Source organism: Euleptes europaea, unplaced genomic scaffold (genome assembly GCF_029931775.1).
Source record: "Euleptes europaea isolate rEulEur1 unplaced genomic scaffold, rEulEur1.hap1 H_1, whole genome shotgun sequence".
Taxonomy (NCBI): domain Eukaryota; kingdom Metazoa; phylum Chordata; class Lepidosauria; order Squamata; family Sphaerodactylidae; genus Euleptes; species Euleptes europaea.
This window is the reverse complement of record NW_026612049.1, coordinates 907,873-923,282: the sequence shown is the minus strand read 5'-3', so window position 1 is coordinate 923,282 and position 15,410 is coordinate 907,873. Positions and strand designations below refer to the sequence as shown.

General features: G+C 39.4%; 1 protein-coding gene across 13 annotated transcripts in view; it reads right to left on the bottom strand.

Moving 5' to 3' along the window:
- The window catches only part of LOC130492890 (nuclear factor 1 B-type), a 444,072-nt gene that overhangs the window by 285,295 nt on the left and 143,367 nt on the right, over positions 1-15,410 (bottom strand). The window lies entirely within an intron of this gene.

The following is a 15,410-nucleotide window of genomic DNA, read 5'->3' as shown; positions in this document are numbered from 1 at the left end:
ACACTGACTGTGCTGTAATCCTATCAGGAATTGTGATATTGCTAGAACTGTATGCATGTATATATTGTTTAATAGTGTAACTCAGCGCAGCTTTGGACATTTTCTTGCCTTTATTTGGGTTAGAGATAGAGATAAGTAGAGCATCGGAGCATCTAAACCCTCTGTTCTGATGTAAATCTTTAAGGCTCTACGAAGGACGAGAGAGTGCCATTCTTTTTTTATGTGACTTTTAGGCTGAGGGCAAAAGGAAGGTAAGTGCAGCTCCTGCTTCCTATGAAAGGTGGAGTTGACCTTGGGCACGAAGGTGGGATCTGGCCTCAGCACCACCTTGTCTCTATGGAAGGTATACAGCCCCTTCCTGATGGATAGTGCTCCTAACTCCAACACCCTGCAAGCAGAGGTGACAGCTGTCAAGAAGAGCACCTTCATTCTTAGGAACTTAAGTTGTAATTCTCTCAAGGGCTTCAAAGATGGCTTGGTGAGGGTTGACAACACCATGTGAAGACACCACATAGGGAAGCAATGAACCGTAGGTGGCATGATTTGTGTGACTCCTTTAAAAAATGCTTGGATGTGGGGGTTTCTGTAAAGAGCATGCCCGTCCATGGATAGTACTACTGTGGCTATTGCTGCCACCTGCCTGCACAGGGTGGAGGCCTTGAGATTCTGTTTCACTCCTTGTAGAAACTCAACAAAACTCCCATTCCTGGAACAAGGTGATTAATGTACTTCCTGCAGCTCCAGTGTACAAAGGCCTACCATGTACAAAGGCCTTCCATAGATTCATCTGGTAGCTGGTCTGATGTTATTCTCTGCCCATGTTAGAATAAGTTCTGTCTCTTGGTGCAGGGCTAAGGATCTGGAGCCTCCCCGCTTGTTGAGGTGAGTTTTGGCTGCCACATTGTCGGTCCTTACGAGCACGTGGTGATTGCGTAGGATATGACAAAATCCCAGAAGTGCCAGCCTTACGGCTCAGGTCTCGAGAAGGTTTATTATGAAAGTCTTCTTTCCTTTTCTGATCATGTGACTTGTACTAGTTTCCCTTACAGAGTGGCGCCCCAGACTTCCAGACTGGCATCTGTAAATAGCTCTAGGGGCTCCTCGTGGAGGTAGGGTTATCCCTTGCTCAGGATGGACTCTTTTAATCACCAGAGGACAGGACAAGGGAATGTCCCTTCTTTGTAGGATTTGCAGTTGGTAGGAGATAGGAACCATTGGAGAGGGTGTGAATGGAAATTGGCCCAGGGCACTGACCCAAAGGTGCGATCATGAGGCCCAGAAGATATGCTAAGGTCATTAGACGAATGGACCCAGCTTGGGAGGAGGTTCTTGCTAAGGTTACCAATTTGGTTATTCTGTCTTGAGGAAGTAAAAGATAGTTCATCTTTGTTTTGATCACCACCCCCAGGTGCTGCATGGTCTGTGACAGAGTTAGAGAACGCTTCTCCTTGTTTCTAGCTCGGCCATCGACCTTGAACTATCTGATTGTTGAGGGATCGCACCCCAGCCTTCCAGGCTGGTGTCTGTGAACACCTGTAGTTGTTCCTCGATCAGGTAGGATTGGCCTTTAAAAAGGTTCAATTGTCTGGACCACCAAAGCAGATCCCTGCAGAGTTTGGTGGCAAGAGCAGTGTGGTGCAGTGGTTAAGAGCGGTGGAGTCTGATCTGGAGATGTGGGTTTGATTCCCCACTCCTTGAGTGGTGGAGGCTAATCGGGTGAACTGGATTTGTTTCCCCTCTCCTACACACGAAGCCAGCTGGGTGACCTTGGGCAAAACAGTGTTTCACTTACCTATAACTGTTGTTCATCGAGTGTCTTCAGTGCAGGCACGCATGGGGACTGCGCAGGCCAGCTGCAGGAACATTTTTACAAGCTTTCTTTAAGCTCCAGAGCTATTTGAGTGCTCCCTGCCCCTCCCACTCCTTGGCCAGGCTCCCATTTCCTGCCCTTGGGGCCATGTGATTGAGACGGGGCCAGGGCTCCTCCCTCAGTTCTCATGTCACCGCAGTGGGAAGAATTTACAAATTAGACTCCATACATGTACATAAGCCCACAGTGGGGATGGAGGGAGGGATGCGTGCCTGCACCGAAAACACTCGATGAACAACAGTTACAGGTAAGTGAAACACTGTTTTCATCATCGTGTCTTTGTTGCAGTCCAGCATGGGAGAGTAGCAAGTACACTAACCTTTGGCGGTGGGTGTGGGCCACTCAATGGAAAATCAATTGAAGTACAGCTCTCCCAACAGCTGCTTCTCGTCTGGAGTCAACATCCATGGAATAGTGCTTCATGAACATTGAAGGTGTCGACCACGTCGCGGCCCTGCAAATGTCCATCAAGTCTACCTTGGCCAGGAAAGCAGCTGAAGAGCTCTGAGCCCTTGTCGAGTGAGCGTGAACCGAAGGGTAGTCCATGTGTGCGGCCTGGTATGCTCGTTGGACAGCTGATGTCACCCATCAAGAAACTGACTCCACAGCCACAGCCCTCCCTATCTTCTGACCCTTGAAACATATAAAGAGGTTCATGTCTTTTCTAAATGCTTTAGTTCTTTCTAAATAAAACAATAATGTTCTCCTCACATCTAGCGTGTGCAGAGTTTATCAGCCTGTGATTGTGGGTTTGGAAAAAAAATTGGCAGGACTATGTCCTGTGACGTATGGAACTGTGAAACCACTTTTGGCCTGAATTCTAAGCTATGGTACAGCACCACCTTGTCAGCGTGAAATTTTTGAAAGGGGCCAGGAGCGCCCGGGAGAGTAGGGAGGACTGACAAAAAACAGAGGATAAAGAAGAGTAGATATATATAGTAGAAGAGGACAAAAGAAGGACATAGAGCCTAGGTTCCCTAAAAGTTAAGAGGGCAAGCAGGAGCTGCTCACGATGCTGCTTTCCCCAGCAGAGGCAGGATGGAAACTGAGCTTCTGGGCAATTCCCGCCCAGGAGGACAGGAAGAGAAAGTTAGTCCTACCTCCCTGAGTATGCAGTGGGAATCACCCAAAGACTCAAGATGCCCTTCCCTCAGAGAGAAAACAACCAGTTCTTACTCAGCTTCACGGAAGCCCTAAATCCAACCAAGCACACTCATGTACTTACATGAAGACTTTACAACTCTAATCCTGAGCACAATTAAATTACAGCAACAAATAGTATTTAAGCAATCAAAGTGAACAAATGACTACCTTTCAGTTATGATCAATTTCAGCAACTATTTATATTTTTCACAAGTATTCTATGTTCTAAAGTCTAGAATGCAGACTTTAATCACATACACATAAAATCATTGTATTGCAGGCTGCATCTAGAAAACCAGATTACTTCTATTCTCTGGACAACCCAGTTACCATACTCTGTAAAAAGCAAATAAACAATTGCGTAAGTATTAAAAGTAACTCTCTGATTGCAACCAAGTAAGCGGCGCACAGTATTAAAATGAAATATGTTACCATTTTAAGTTTTAAAAAGTTAGACAATTATAAGGAACTTTGAATCTTCACACACACACACACACACACAAATATTGTTCTGGATTAAAGAATAAAGGCAGATGGTTGGATGAGGAAAGGGGGGTAGATGCGAAGGGAGAGTTAATGCACAATAGATCCATGCAGTTAGAGTTACTAATTAAATGTTTTGGTTTCAGTTTCAATTAATTTAAGCATTAGCGTAGTAGACAGATCCAAAACAACAAGTAGTATAAGGTCTCTGAACTGTAACACATTGCATGTCCATGTCTATCCAAGTTGCTAAATTCAACTTTCAAACAACCAATATTAATGTGTCTTAACTGAAAATTCTAGCAACAGGCCAGGATCCATGAGCTACCAAAGGTCTTTGGCATAGCCAATAGAAGTTTTCACTTTTTTTCTTTGGATTGCAGTACAGAACAAAATTCCATAGCACAAGCTGCTTTTGAAATGCCCTCTTTCGAAAGAGGTTTGTTATGTGGCATCAGGGATTGTCTGATTACCAGGCCAAAGTTCTTTCATGCATGTGGAATTTGTTAAGCTTATTCTTAAGATCCAGGCCTTAGTATTTTCCTTTAATCATTTTGGTTATTCCAAAAACTAGTAAACCACCCTACTGTACCTTTATCGCAATCAAGAAATGTACTTCCATTGGATGTTAGAAAAAATGTGATGGTTGAAAGAGGCAAAAAGTGATGATACACTTCTGTGCAAATAATCCACCAAAACTCGATATTCTAATAAGACAGGTGAAACTGAAATATTAATTCAAAGGCTAACTCATGGGAACAAGATCAGCCTTGACATTTCGTATGATTAGATAGCCTATCTCAGGTATCATTAAAGAACATCAAATTGTTAATTGCTTTACGAACAGGGGACCACAAAGACTTGTGGAGGGGCATGTCATTTTCCCTCCCCCACTATCTCCTCTTTCTGTTCCCAGAAATTATTCATACCTTCTTTTTTCCTGCTTCCTTCTCTCCCATTCACCCACCAGCCAACCAACCTTTATAGGCCTCTGTTTTCTGCTTTCCCTCCTTCACTCCCCCTGGCCACCTCTCCTGGGAAAAACTAAATTACATAGCGCCCACTACTGGGCCCAATGGCATGATAGCCAACTTGGAAGGACTTGCTGGGAGCACCTCACTTTACCCTGTATCCCTTTTCCCCACACTATTTCCCATTTCCCTCCACCTAGCAAACCCCATATCCCTCATTTTCCCTGCATCCTTCTCTCCTTCCCACTCACTAACCAGCCTACCTTTTATCTGCCCTCCATCTCTGGCTATATTTATTATTTACTTCATTTATACCCTGCCTTTCTACCCCATGGGGACCCAAAGTGGCTTAAATCATTCTCTTCTTCTCCATTTTATCCTCCCAACGACCCTGTGAGATAGGTTAGGCTGAGAATATAGAGAGCGCGCCGTGACCATTTCACTTACCAGGTCCTCTCTCACTCACAGAGACATCACCAGAACGGGTAGCCCAGTGCCCTTTAATAATCACCCCTCACTCAGACAACTGCACAGAACTACTGGAGTTTGGGAACTCAAATACTGCTTCATTTACATGCTGCCACCATTTAGTCATATCCTAATATATATTTTTATATAGGCCAAGATCTGTGTACTTCTTTCCCTGTGACCATGCACATCCAGCCCACAGGGTTAAACAAACAAGGAGTTAACTTTTATTTATGGTTTGAGCATAACTTTGGAGTAAATCAGGTAGCGGTTACAAAGTTTCTTTTCAGTTGAACTTCTGAACTATTTCCTTATTCAGACGTTTGGGATTCTTTGTTACAAGTTGACCTTTTTCCAGTCAGCATAAAGTTGCTCTTCTGCCAAACACTTCACTCAGCCAGTCTAACTTCCAACTGAACTAAGGGCTCTTTCCAACTCTTTCCAACTCTTTCCACCAAGATCCTGTCAGCTCCCACTGGTCACTCCTAGGGAGAGGCGGAACCTAACCTGTCTGTTACAGTAAGGTTTCCAACAGGACTGGTGAAAAATGTCCTGTCACTTTAATAGAAACTTAATGTGTAGGAATGGGCAGCTGAAGCTTTTCATGGCATGGAAGGAAATAACATCACCAGGTAAATAATATCCCACTAAACCTCTATTAAAGTGATCTGACTTTTTTTCTCCAGTAGCAACTCAACTTGAGAGTTACTGCCAGCCAGAGTAGACTAAGGGCCAAACAAGGTGTAATGTCAGCCACAAGTCAAGTCAGGGTAATAGAAGTTAGTGGGGAACTAGTATTCCCAAGTGCTACAGGGCCCTATTTATTTCTTTATTTGATTGACTGATTTATAGGCTGCCCTTTCCCAGCCAAGAACAGGCTCAAGGTGGCTTACAACTTTTTAAAACAGTTAATAACAGTCCATAATGTACGCCTAGAACAATAAGAATAAAATACCAGGCGCCTTCAAGCCAGCAGCAATAATACTCAGTTTGCGAGGGGGGTGGGGGTATAGGAGAAGAAGGTGCTGGAGATGCTCAACCATATGCCTAAGCTCAGTTTTACAGGCCCTGCAGAATTGTTTAAGGTCCTGCAGGGCCCAAATCTCACTGGGAATACCATTCCACCAGGCCGGGGCCAGAACTGAAAAGGCTCTGGCCCTAGTCAAGGTCAGCTGGACACTTTTTGGGCCAGGGATCACCAGATTTTCTCCAGCAGATCGAGTCCTCTTTGTCTCAAGGATGCAGTGCAGGAAGGAGGACTATAGTCCTGATCCAATTTGACTCATGGCACATGTCCTGACCCTAACTTAGACGTACAAGACATATAAGGCAGTTTCATGTGTTCCACTTACATGACAAACCACATGAACCCTGGAAGAGAGTGAACGTCCACATACAGTCCTCTCTCTCTCCCAGCCTTAAAGACTTGCTAATGTGAAAGAGGAAGACTAGGAGCCATAGATACAGCAAGCTCAGCAGCACTAACCAGCATTAAACACAAGGCAATGCTCAGCCCGTAGCATATCTGGCTCAGAATCTCTCCCTCTTTTCTAGCTTCAACAGCTAGTTGACTAAGAAATCAGGATATTTCTAACACCCTTGTCTGTTTTGCTTTATGTTTAATAACAGTGAGCAAAACTGTCAAGGGTCCAAATTTAGGTAGTGATTTAAAAACACAACTTACACCGCTTTAACACACATCTTTTGTAAACAAGTATTATATGATTCCTAAAGACTGCAAAGTTGACAATTAATGATATTAAACCATAATTCCAAATTTACCAAGCTACTAAAATTCAAGCCATGTCAACATTTGCGAAGTATGGAAGTCAATACCTCTAAAAATGGAAACCTTTTTGAACTTTTTCTCACCACATGCATCTACACCAGTGGTTCCCAACCTTTTTTTGACCAGGGACCACTAGGACTTTTTTGTTCGGTGCAGGGACCCCAAGGTTCAAAATAAAAATTCCAGGAATTTGAAAATAAACTTTAATCATAACTGTTAGTTAAACATTAAACTTAGAATTATATTTGAATATATATATTTTATAATAGAGAACTTTTAATTGAAAATATTAATTTATTATGGGTTTATAACTGTTTCGCGGACCTTAATTTAGTTCTCACGGACCCCTGGGGGTCCATGGACCCCTGGTTGGGAACCAGTGATCTACACAGTCATTATTCACAATATGGTTATCATCAGAATAACCATTTGCTCCCTCCCCAAAAAATGGAAATTTGAAAACTATGCCTGATCAAAAAGAAACAAAGTTAAAAGCCACATCCCTGTAGGAGCAAGAATTCCTTTTACTATCCCTTCAGCACAAACAGGGACTGCCAATTTGTCCCCATCATTGTCAGAAGACAAAAGAAAACTAAGAGTGCAGCCAGACCCATCAAAGAGAAGACATAGCAATTCCAAAAGCTGCCTTGAAACCCACTGGGGTGTAAAGTCAGGGCTGAATCCTTCTTGTCAGCTATTACCATAAAAGAACCAGAAGAAATAGTGACACTTCCATACAACAGAAAGGTCAAGGAGTTCGCAGCCATTTCATGACCCAGACAAGTCAAGGTCAAAAGATTCAGGTAGCAGCTTGGCCTGAGCATAAGTTACTTGCTCAAATGAATTGTTTTAACAAATCAGCTTTGGTCAATTAAACCTAACAAGACATGCTGCATCACATAGCAGGGTTCCTGACACCGAGGCCAGAAGCTGAGGCCAGCCTCGTAAAACAAAGCTTTAACATGGCATAACAAATTTAAGGTAATCCATCCAGAAACTGCAGATGTCAGCATGATAAAATACAAGTTGCCCAGCTAAGAATAGTTTACTCACTCTTAAATCTTAGAGCTGAGACCATCATCTCTCCTAATTCTCAATTCAATTAACTGAAGTTATACAAGTATACGAAGCAAGGTAGATGCTTCTTTCTCCTATGCACCAGTACTTTAGTCATATTCAGTCATATTCAAGCAAAAACTTGAGTCAATAGCTATCTTGATATTTTATGCCATGAGATGGAGCAAGAATATTTTCCAGCAAGAAAGCCTTTCAGATACTGAGATTTTGTAGCAAAGGCTATCTAAAATACCTTTTTGCTCCTCAGTTAATGAACCTATCAGATTCAACGTCTCATATTAAAGAAATCAGCCACATTCATTATTTTAATATATAAGACTAAAATTACATGAATGCTATAGAGTCCTGACATGCTTTCCTTTCCATTGTTGAAATGACTGAATCAGTACGTGTACTCAAAATTCTGTAGATACAGCTATATTACAGAACTGTATCCAAGTTTTGCATAATTATGTGCAGGACCGCAGCCTAACATGAAAGTGTTATGGTGTGCTGGACTAGGATCTGGAAGACACAGGTTCAAAAACCCCATTCTGCCATGGAAGCCTACTGGGTGACCCTGTGCCAGTCACTCTTTCTCAGCCTAACCTACCTCACAGGGCTGCTGCGATGATAGAGACAAGAATGATGTAAGCTGTCATGCATCTCCATTGCAGAGAAAGGCAAAGTATAAATGAAGTTAATAAATAAAGGCAATGAACCTAGCTGTGATCCTACAGACACTTTCCTGGGAATAAACCCCACTGAATACAATGAGACTTTCTTCTGAGTATATTTATGATTACTCCATAAACCTGTCATTAAAAAAAAACCAATTTACTACCACAAGTAGAGACACAAGAAAAATGCTACAAAGAACTATTTCCTCTTTATATATGCACAAAAAAGTGTCTTTTCCTTTTCAAACACAATTATGCCAATTCTGTATTATGTAGTAATTTTAAAGCCATTCAGGATGGCTGTCTCACCTGTTCTAATTAGGACAAATCCTACATCTATCTGAGCTTCTTTAGCCCCACTGAGTTTGAGATGTTGATGATTGCACCCAGAATAAAAGAAATTGCTACTTTCAGCTGCTAACATTTGGAAAACTCAATTTTGTATTTCTGTCAAAATAATTCAAATTATCCACCTTTACATGAACAAGAAGAGACTGGCAATGGCTTAATATCATCCCCCAAACATCCTCGCTCATTTCAGATTTATTTGGGATTTCTTTGACATTATACAAACAAAAAATGTGAAAGTGTTGATGTGAAAATGTAATGTACACAACATAAAAACATATGATGGCATATATGTATTAGTAAGTATAAGAGAGGGAGGGCGCCTTGGCCATCTTCTGGGCATGGAGTATGGGTCCCTGGGGGCGTGGGGGGAGGTAGTTTGGAATCTCCTGCATTGTGCAGGGGTTTGGACTAGATGACCCTGGTGGTCCCTTCCAACTCTATATGATTCTATGCATTAAAGAATTAGGGTTGGTAATAATTCTCTGCCATACAAAGGAAAATGTGTTTCTACCATATAATTCACAACAGTAGTCCATAATTTTGAAAAGGACAAACAATATTTTATACAATTTAAAATTATTAGGAACATATTTTTGACAGCACAAGTACATTAAGACACATAAGAGCATGCCATGTTTCTAATGAAAAGATTCATCCTGTCACCCCTGTTGTTGTTTGGCACTGTAGCCTAACCATCAGAAATCTCAAGAGCTAAGTGTTAGTCCTCCCTGGCAGGATACAAAGAAGACATATGCTTCAAAAATACATGCAATGTTCAAGTTATTGCCTTCTGGAACACCCATTCTAGGATATTTGTAAAGTGTACCAAAAGGTTATATTTCATGAACTGACTATCTAAAGTTGAGAAGCTTGAATTTGAGATAATGAGGCAGTTCCAAAAATACTCTGCATCATTTACTAGGTGGATTTTGCACGCAATTGACACTATCAGTGCCATCCTAAGCAACTTAAGAGTTACTTCCCAGACCTCAATGGACTTAGAAAAGAGCATAGGATGGCACATTGTGGGTCTCAAGGAAAGCTTTCCTGTTCACAATTATGCTGGACTGTACAATGTGTTGCCACAGATATGATATTAATATCAGAAATAAAAATTACAGCTACATCCTAAATTTGTAAGACTTACATACCAATCTGTTATTTTAACAAAAATTACATGTGAAGTGTTATTTTTGTGGACTGGAATTCACTAATAAGATTAAACAAAGAAACACAATACAGATCATGTGTATTCAAAATAAATGTACATTTTAATATTTAAAATTACTTCTTCCTTTCTTACTCCATCTCAGGAATCTTAATATTTAACTTCAATGGGAAATAAACAAAGCACGAATCATGCATATTAGAGCATATGCTTTAAAACACATATACTTGCTCTCACACAAAATCTAGAATATGTGGTAACAGCAAATTGCTTCTGCTAATATTAATTTTGCTCACCATTTTTGTTTTACAAAATGTCTGCATGTATACGAAACTCTTGAAAAGAGTTCAAATCAAATTTATGATAATTGTTTAAAAATGAATTGATGAAACCTATGTTCATTTGGTCACATATGAGGTTCTGAATATCCCCTAAAAGAAATACTAAAATAACTTTGCAGTACATGCACATGCAGTTTTTAAAAATTTTCTTTATCTGCTTATTAAGTTGATCTATAAATGAGATATTATGCATCATGTTTTTATACCATCAAATGTGCTTCTAGTCTCTCTACTCATATGCCTTACACAACATGCCTTATGAAAGCTATAGCAAATTAATGCTATGGAAAATCAACTATAATGGGAAAGTAGTATTAAAGAGATTACTTATTTGCTATTGAAGAACTATTCTGAAATAAAACAGGGAAATGCTACTTAACCGTCCCATGCTATGGAAGCACTGTCATCACAATATACTCCTCACTGTCTTATAACAACATACAACTCTTAGGGTCTCTTCATAAAATGAAAAGGTGGTACTTGCAGCATGGCTATTGTATGTTCCCTTGGTGAACACTGAGCAACTGAAATGGAGACAGCTTGGCATATACCTTTCCACATTAAATGTTACAGTTGGTCACTACATAGACATTGAAAATAACAGTTGTTCATATTCTGTGATGTGGAATGGGGATCCAACAATGCAACTATACATCTCACCTGAAGTACATACAGACACACATCCTACAGATATAGAAAATATGATGCTGATTTATATTGTCCCATAATATTGTTACATAATATAATGTGGATTTTGCAATAGTGTCCCGATAGACTAATTTTCGTTGATGTTCCTTCATGACAACGGTATCTCAAGATTGTCCCTTTTATATTGTCATTCATATGTTCCTGAATTGTCTTACTTAAAGTAGAGAGCTAAAGATAATTAAGCCAAAGATTTCAAATTCCTGATACTACAACAGCTCTTTTTAGTAAGCAGTAATATGCTATGTGCCTTGACCTGGATGGCCCAGGTTAGTCTGATCTGGTAAGATCTCTGGTCAGCCCTAATTAGGATTTACATGGGTGACCACCAAGGAATTCTAGGGTTGCTATGCAGAGGAAAGCAATGGCAAACCACCTCTGTTACGTCTCTTGCCTTGAAAACCCTTCAGGGTCACCATGTCAGCTGTGACTTGACAGCACTTTATGTGCGTGTCTAAAGTGCCATGTAATGGGATGTGGTAAATATCATTGAATAATGCCATCACTTTCTAATAAAGGCAACAGTACTCCAAAGCAAGGAAGTTGTAAGCATGTATTTTAACTGCTTTCATGGTTGGAAAATAAGTAGGGTTTTCAAATGTAGGGGAACTGTAAATCCCATAACTTTGTTAGGCACCCTATATTGACAAGCTGAACATCTTTGAAAGGACAGTCATAATCATTAAACTATTTTATGGTTATTAAGAATAACCAAATTTAAATTTTAAGAAATGTGATAGTTTCTAAGAAAACTGCAACAACAAGCAATGTTGAACTGAACTGTAAACTACAATGAAAGCTAAGTTGCAGGAATCTTGTGAGAAGCTGATACTAGAAAACTTGCCACCAATTTAGATAAGTGAAATTTAACTAATACCTGTTTCAAGAGAAAGTTAAAGCTAATTTCAGTGCTTGTATGAAAGTAATATTCTCTGAAAATAGCTTTCATAATGCAATGTATTACCTCACTCCTCAGTAAACACACGTTCCAGTAATTATTAGCAGGTTTAAACCTCAGAAAGCTGAAATCATGTGGCTTGTATATAATGTCAGCACACAAGAGTTGTTATCGCTTAACATCTGCAAACTTCTTAGAATGTTTAGGTAACAAGTTTTTCCACACATACAACTCTCTCATCCATTCCAGCAAAGGATCAGCTTCCCCCACCATCCACCCGGGCGATTTCCCCCCCTCCTCTTTTTCCCCCCTTTCTTCCAGACAGGACACAGTCTGGCGATTCAGGGGCTCACACAGGCCAGACTTCCTTGAGTGCAGCCCTTTGGGTAGAGCTGCTAATTTATCTTATTAATTAACAAGAAAATGGTGGGTAGCCAGAAAGCAATATTAATGCTAGCTATCTAGGAAACATCAACAGAAATGACTTCACCTTTTAATCAGTCCCTGGTAGGCAACTTATGAAGTTAAAAAAATTGTTGAGTTTAGGTCTGCAGATCTGAAATTCGAGAGTATCAGAACTACCCTAAACTTGGCAGACCTGTTCTTATTTGCTGAAAGAATAATGTAGTTTCAGTTAATTCTTCATTTGTAAATGGAAGCAATAACAAAACATACTATTAAGCAATGTTACTATTAAACAATGTGATAAAACTGAAATAGTATGCAAAATAATCAGAAAGAGAAACATAGGGTAGTTATGCAACTGATATCAAGACATGTAGATGCTTGACTATTAATATGATGGCATTCTTAGCTTTTCTTAATATTTATTGAGGTGCTATGCCATACATGAGATATATGAGAATCTTCAAAAATAAATCAGACAGCATAAGGATTAAATTCTGTAGAAAAGAAATACACAAACAATTATGCATTTCAGTTAAAAAATGGAACTTAAAAATCTACTATTGTAGAACTTTAAAAAGTTATCTTTTAGAGGAAAAAATTCTATTATATGAAGTTGTACTGCAGCAAACAAATACAACAGCTTTCATTCAGCGATTGTCAAAAAACTTTCCAATGTGCCCACTGCAATGCAGATGCCAACCAACGAATCAAAGGCATTCAGCAACTAGACAAAGAAGGTTTGATGCCAACCTCGGTGCCACTGGCAACCATTATTGGCATCAAGCACATTGTCTGCTTTTCCTCCCCCACTCTGCTGGCACTTGACAAACAAAATGGCGGTTCTTGTAGAAACGGAACACAGCACAAGAGCTGCAGTGATTCAATCAAATACTACCAAATGATTTTACAGGCTCAAATGCAGCCTCAATCAAACAAGAAACAGCACACACAGAAAAACCCCCACCGAATTTCTGTGAAGCAAGATTCAGTGATCAGGACATTTAAATTTAAGATGAATTCAACAGACACTAAAGTCCGGAGGAAACCCATTTTTAAATTATTTATTCAGTGCTTTGTGTCTTAAACACCTGTAGACACCCATATTTAAGCATAATTTCCTGCCTCAGACAAATGATGGGAACACAAACATTATATCAAATAACATTTAATTTATTTGTGTCTAAAAATTCTAAGAAGGAACTAATAATTTAAAAATAAACTGGGGAGACAAGCAGGCTTTAGAGAAAAATGGGTAAGAAGGACAGACAGATATGTTAGTCAATGACAAACTTGACAGACTGGTCTATATTTCTTACTTCAGTACAGATGTGGACACAAACAGAAGAATCCTGTCAAAGGACAAAAAGGAATGACATTTCTAGATCAGGAAAACCTCAGTATATTGTAACATTGCATTGCTCTGCAATGCGGATGCCAACCAACAAATCACAGGCATCCTAGGCTAAACAAAGAAGGTCCGATGCCAATCCTGGTGCCACTGGCAACCATTACTGGCACTCAAACTATTTTTCCTCATGCTTATAGGCAAGATTTAAGAACACTGCCTATTTGATCCTTACATTCACTTAAGAACTTTTCCCTTTCTTTCACTTTTACTCTCAGAATGGCTTTAATTACTGTTTTAAGAGCCATTAGCAAATAAGTTTTCATATATCAAAATAGAAAATCAACCCTATATGAAAGACAATTACTTTGATTGACATTGTGCTTGTCTTTTGCAAGCCTAGAAACCATTGGCGTCCTGCTTGCAAAATGTAAAAATTAGACTGAAACAGACTATACTGAGAATAATTTTAAAAACTGAACTATTTTTAAAGAAAAAACACAAAGAACATGTGACTTTAAGTAAAGAAGCACAAGTTGTTAGCAGATTTCTCAAAACGCCATTATGAAGTAGCCTGCAATAAATAGAAGATTCTTGCTGTGGTGGCTTGATGTAAAGAGATGTACCAACATTTCATTCAGTCAGAACAACATTGGGAAAATGTTTACATGATCCAGGGTTATTTTGAAAATTCTTACACAATCCATGGCCTCCACTTGTATCATCAGTAAAATTGTCAATGTTCTCCTCCACCCCAACTCGCTCCTCAATTCAAGTTGTGTATCTGTCAACTTCAAAGGACAGTATATGACGAAACACACACAAAACAGGCTGTAGAGATGTTAGAACTATGCTATTGCCATATGTAGCTGACTTTCTGATGGGCATAATTCAATGACAAGTGATCAATCTACTAGCTATCTTTGAAGTATGCTATTTTCAGAAAACCATCTGCCAGACTTTTCTAAATACAGTTTGAGGTGAAACAATATATACCTAAGAAAATGTGTTTGAAAGCTTCATAGCAAATTGTTTTTCTTCCTACATTAATTCAAACTACCTTTAACAGAATATTCAAATGAGAAATCAGATCAAAACAACCAAGCTCAAATGAAGAGAAGTTAGTTGCACTTAAGTCCCACGACAATCAACATAACTTAGTGACAAACAATGATTTCATTAATAAACCTAGATCTTGAAAGATGTACTATATAGTATTTTTGTCATATGACCACTGCAATTAAGGTTGGGAAAGCAGGATAGATTCATGACAATGGTATTTTTGTCATGACAAAGCATGACAGATTCATGTGAACCAACACTTTGAAAATTGAGGAAATACAGGTTGTATATCAAAATCACTGACCAAACAAAAGTATTTAGTTTTAATTTCACATACTATACAGTTTATTTTCATACAACACGTCCTTATTTTATTCTGGGACATGCAACACCTTCCAGTGACTTCCTTTAGGCCACTTTCTATCACCGAGCCAATTTATGCAATCATCCGCAATATGCAAACAGTCAAACATTACCGGATTACCTCTAAAATATACATGTCCGTTCTATGACTGCTTCTACAGTCTGATTTGATAGATACTTAATGTAAAATGCTTATGTAAAGAAAAATGTAAAAGCTGTATCTACTTCGTTTCAAAAATAGCTGAATTAAATTATTGAAGTAATTACGCAGTTGTCATAATAGCTCCATAGGTGTTGCTGGATTTGGAC